Source organism: Periplaneta americana, chromosome 6, assembly GCF_040183065.1.
Source record: "Periplaneta americana isolate PAMFEO1 chromosome 6, P.americana_PAMFEO1_priV1, whole genome shotgun sequence".
Classification (NCBI taxonomy): domain Eukaryota; kingdom Metazoa; phylum Arthropoda; class Insecta; order Blattodea; family Blattidae; genus Periplaneta; species Periplaneta americana.
This window is the reverse complement of record NC_091122.1, coordinates 93,037,573-93,043,349: the sequence shown is the minus strand read 5'-3', so window position 1 is coordinate 93,043,349 and position 5,777 is coordinate 93,037,573. Positions and strand designations below refer to the sequence as shown.

The 5,777-nt window shown below is 33.0% G+C and overlaps 1 long non-coding RNA gene across 1 annotated transcript; it reads right to left on the bottom strand.

The window, feature by feature from the left end:
- Positions 1 to 388: 388 nt before the first annotated feature.
- Positions 389 to 1,536, bottom strand: LOC138702216 (uncharacterized). Its single transcript, XR_011332814.1, has 3 exons — positions 1,410 to 1,536; positions 645 to 706; positions 389 to 542 (listed from the first exon to the last, which is right to left on the bottom strand). It is a non-coding gene; the product is annotated as an uncharacterized lncRNA (long non-coding RNA).
- Between the last annotated feature and the right edge of the window lie 4,241 nt (positions 1,537 to 5,777).

Here is a 5,777-nt window from a genome sequence, read left to right as displayed (position 1 = left end):
TCAAGAACAGCTGCAAGACATTATCACTCCATTAGAAGGATGAGAAGAAGTAATCTCCCAGTCATCCAGGTCAAACAAATCTGGTCAACAAAATTAAACATATTTTTTGTTAAAACATAAAGATTATTGTAGTATTTACTTTCTGCCACTAATTGAAAATGTCCTTGTAGATGGACCACCCATTAAAGAGGAGGAAAAAGTAATGTACAAAACTCCAAATGTTACTTTTGATATTCCAAACCCCATCTCTTTCCAAACATGAGGACATGAGTTACTTTTATTTCAAATCATTCTTTGTTATAATCTTAGCATCCAACTTTCAACTAATGTATTTTTTAAAGAAATCACTGTAATAGTACTGAAGTTAATGCATTTCTAACATCTCAAGTATAATTAAGTCAACATTAAACTTACCGTTCACAGATGGAGAAAGATTTTTCAATGTGGCTAATGCATTCCTCAGAGGCTTGCTTTTTCTTTCTTTATTTTTTTTTTTAAGCATCCTTGGGGTGTAACTCGATCAGCTATTATTCCATTATCAGCTGAAATATTTAAGAGAGGGATATATGCTTATATTCAGACCTTCCTGGGTTTAGCCTACACTACCTACACTGAATAAACCAGTAATTTCACTTAAAACTTACTTTCATTACACTGTGTAGACACCCGTACAGTGGAAGACCTTCATCTGCTCCACCAGCTGACTCTGTAATATTTTAAGAGTGGAATTAATTCTGGAGAAAGATGATGTTTTATCATAAATGTGTGGACACTTCAAAGTCAGCAGCTGTAACAGTATTGTATTTTCTAACGTGCTATTAATCCAAACTCATTTTTAACAATAAGAAAGTGAAGCTGCAATAAAAAAGAGAGAGAAAAAACCAAGCATATAGTTCTATTGTAAATAGAGTGTAGTCAATTTCTGTTTTATCTTATGAAAAGATATTTTTCAGTTTTTCTGTACACAAGAAATCATTCACAAGTTTCAAAGTGAGAATCCTCACAGTAAAATTGAAATACAACTTAACATAATGTAGCCTAATCTGATTACAAACCCATTACAGAGAAATCTCAAAATAAATTCTTCAGTTTAGTGTACTTTCTATGTTTAGGCCTACATTTATAAATTTCAAATTCCCACTCAAATCCCACATAATATTATAATACAATGATGTTTAGTTTTTATGATATCCATTTCTTGTGACCATTTCATCATTATGTACAATTTATATTTTAACATTTTTTTTTTTAACTTTTGCATCTAATTTATCAACTGCTTGCTGCAGATTTCATATAGTATGTGTGTTAGTTTTATTTTCAACATGTTGTCTGAAAATGTGTTTACATGTTACAGCTATTTCAGATTGGAGAAGTAAGCATCATACGTTTTGTAGTATAAATCAAATTACCTGGAGATATTGTTGGGATGTCCAGTTTCACTTCAAAAACTAAAGAATTGGACTGTGAACCTGAATGGTACTGTAAATAAAAAAGAAATAATAGTATTATAATGTAATACCGACATTAAATTAAATTTGTATAACAATTTTCAAGAATCTAATATTTTTTTATCTCTAAAGCTCATCGTCTCTTCTTCTGACTCTTAATTCCTTACACACTAACTTCATTCGTGTTATTAGCTGCACTGGTATCAGTGGAACTTGGTTTAGTTACTACTTCGGTTGTAACAAAAGTAAGTAAATAAATAAATAAATGAGTGAATGAATAAATAAATAAATAAAAAGAATTCAAACTTGTGTTATACAATTTCCTCTGCTTATTATTTAATAACTGTATAACTTAACATATAAGTGAACTTATGCATTGAATATGAATCAAAATCACTGAGAAGTCACTCAATTGATAGGAGAATTAAATCACTTACCTCGGCTAAGTTTGGATTTGGTTTTGCTTCAGTTGGAGGGGCTCCAATTGTTTGTAGCCTTCATTATCTCTCTGCAGCAGCAATTTTATTTGTGTTCTTTTCCAAGAATTCAAATTTGCTTCTCAGCTGTTTTCAGGTCCTTGTATTTGTGCTGATGTTACTATATTCTTCCCATGATTCATTCTATATTACTAAAAAGGAAGTAAAACTAGGTTAATTCCATATGCAACCCACAACATTAGAAAATATATTGTATTTCTCTTTTTCCCTTATCTAAGTTTCTATACCTAAATAAGCAAAAGCATTTAATGGACGATTGTCAGTACAATATCAAACATATGACTATACTGTACATAGAAACTTTGGAAAAAACTTAATATCTGCTGTTCTTGTGTTATTTTACGAGGTGTTGAATGTGCATTACAAACAGATAGGCCTATTGCATTTTAGTGGAAACGTCTCTCCACCTCATGCAGTTCTTTTAAAAAATAATGTTAGGCCCTATCTGTGATCGAATGGTATTATGAGCCTAATACAAAATATCCGCCCATTTATTAACAGTAAAATACGTAGGTCTAACATACTGAAATATTGGTAATTTGCTAGGAACAGTGTACCTTGCTGTACTAATGTTGGTTAGAAATCCCAGGCCAAAGACATCATTCATTATTATCAGTATCAGTGAACTTTTCTTTTTTAAACGAGTTATTGTGCCTTCGACCCATGATTTGAAGCCGTGAAGTACACTATTTCTAAAAAATTACCGAAATAAATTCACTAATAATGTAGGCTATACAACAAACTGAAAGCACACTTAATATTAATTACAATACAAAAATAATTGCCACCTACACTTCTTGTGCAGTTACACATGAATAAAACAATGATTGTGTAGAAAAACTCACTTTTGCTGGAACCCGCACCCGTCCTGTTTAGGCCTACTAATTCAAACCAAAATACTATCATATGGTAGGAATTATTACTATTCGAAAAGAAACATAACCTTTAAAATCTTACCTTTTGCTTCCATGTAAAGTTTCTTCATACAGTATGTGTAATTTTCTGTTCTCCACTCTGTTATTTTTTTTGGCTGGAGCTTCAGTATTATAATAAATAATAACAATAATGCTTACAATAAAACCTCAAAATAAATAGTACCATATAAACACGGAACATAAACATGAAATACGCGGGGAAAGGTATACCAACGCAATAAATTTCACTACATTTTCAGTAACTTGATTGCCAACGTAATAAAAATGTTACTATATCTTCCGGATAACAATCCTGCAGTTAAAATCCGCTGGTAGTACAGAATAAAATATTTAACTTCCAGATTGCTAAACTGGAGTATAAGAATCTGGAGCTTTAACAGGCGATCGTGGTACAGGCCTAAATGAATACCTTGTTTACGCGGACGCCTTTCGAATAATTCGTGGACTTCTGCATAACACATGTTAAGAACCATTGGTGTGTAGCATCGGCAGGAAGTTTTTTTTAGTTTTAAGTTAGCCTATGTAAAAAGAGAGAGAAAAAATCTCCATCAAATCATTTCTAACATTTCGCAAGAAGAGATTAGACGAGTATTTTTAGAACAATCTTCGGGGATGTAAAAAAAAGTATTGAAGCAGAATGACACTTTGAACATCTCTTGTGACACAGGTCAGATGCACTTGTATTCATTTTTAAGTTGTTTATAAATATTTTCCCCGCCAAACAGGTTTTAGAAACTAAGACTATTGCAGTACAATGGCGGGAGACTTCGCGGTAGGACTAAAGGCCGGTTCACAATAAACCGAGAACGGAAACGACAACGAGAACGAGAATGGAAATATTAAAATAAATGTATTTAAATGTAAACATTGACAATACTTAATTGTGAATGCTCACATTTAAATACACTTATTTTAACAATATTTCCATTCTCGTTCTCGTTGTCGTTTCCGTTCCCGGCTTATTGTGAACCAGCCTTAACTGTGCGAGGTATATGGCAGAAAATGCTGTTGAGCTTGTGATGTGAGGGGAACGCCTTATATGGAGGACCCTGTATTAGTAATGTAGACCTATGTCAATAATTTGCAAAAAAAAAATACATTAAACAACTACATACACATTGTAATAATTTTAATATATTTCTAATTACCAAAATGGGTATTTACTGTATGTGTTAGAATATATTAGTGTTTTATAATGAAATTCTAAGCATATTCTTGAAATACTGCCATTCAGTCTCCTGTAAAACTAATAGCTTGTGTGAAAATTCATCCACTCATAATAACCGGGTTTTATAATTAGTGACTACTAATTCTCAGTAATCCTCACCGTCTTACGGGGAGAAAATGTACACTTTTAGCCTAAAAGGACAATGAAACGTGCAAACAAATTATATACATAACAATACATTTTTCTCTCCGCAACTATTTCCTCATATTAATTAGCTGTTTCGATGTCAGTTTGTTTTACATAATTCAAGTAAACACAAAGAGATTCATGTGATTTGATTTGAAGCAAATTGAAATTGTTTGTTTTCGTTAATAATTTTAATATAAAGATAATATTAACTTTCATGCGCATCATTGCCGAATAAAATGACTCGCATATATAATGAAATATGGAAAAAAAGTTGTCCACTAGTTTCGAGAATTCACTATACGAAGGCACATAGCAACATTCCAAAGACTTTCGATACCAGAAATTCTAAAACATGTATTTCTGTAAAGATCTGGAAACTATTTTTTTTTTGCACAATAGTGTGTTTTTTCGTCGTTGCAGCAAATGGCCGCCACTATTGGAAGTTATTTATGTGTTGCCTATTCACCACCACCACCACCACCACCACCTCTGCCTCCTCCTTTCATTCCTTTTGGAGCGTAAAGCTTCAATGAAATCTTTCCATCCGGTTCAATGAGTTACCAACACTTTGGTCTCATCCTCACTTTTTCTTGTTAGTGACGTTCTCTTTTCCGAGTCCTTTGAGAATTTCAGTCCAAGACAGTTTTATCTATCGTACCAGGGGCGTTTTCTCAAAAATACCCAATTCGTCCCCATTTTATTTTTTTTTATTTAAATTGCTATTGATTGTCGATTTATTTTTCTGCACAAGTCTTCATTTCATATAATTTTTGACTAGGCCTACCTTGTATTGAGAATACTTGAAGATAACGATTTATAAAAAAATGTAGTGAGTTTATGTTTAACTCTTCGTGTTTCGTATGTGTACAGAAGGACTGAGAGTTCACCGCTGTGGAGTAACGATTAGCATCCTGTCCGTGAAACAAGCGGGCCCGGGTTCAAATCCTGGTTGGGACAAGTTATCTGGTTGAGATCTTTTTCAGACTTTTCCCTCAACCCATCAAGAGGAAATGCTGGGTAATTTTCGACGCTGGACCCTAGACTCATTTCGCTGGAATTATCACCTCCATCTCATTCAGACGCTAGATAACCTTAGCAGTTCATAAAGCGTCGTAAATTTAATAACAAAAAGAAAACAGAAGGGCTGAGTCTACATCATAATTAAACAACTGTTATCAGTACAATTAGATGACAGATATGGATGGGATTAATGGATTTACTGTTCAGGAGATTTGTGATTAATTTCAGCTCACGATGAAGCCAGATGTGTCACAGTTCAGCGCTTCAACTTTTTCGTAAGGACGGCGTCCAGTACCCTCATTTTCTTTTCGCTGTAGCCCAAAGATTAAGAGTAAGATGGAACCAATAATATAATCTGTGGCTGCTAGTAGGTACACCAAAATTAAGTTGAAGATAGAATAAAAATTATTAAACATTTTTGCTCAGTGATCTGTGATGATCTTACTTTTGAAGCCCTATAACTCCTGTTATCTATCATTTTCATGCTGTATTTAACTGACAAGAAATTTGTTACAAGAGA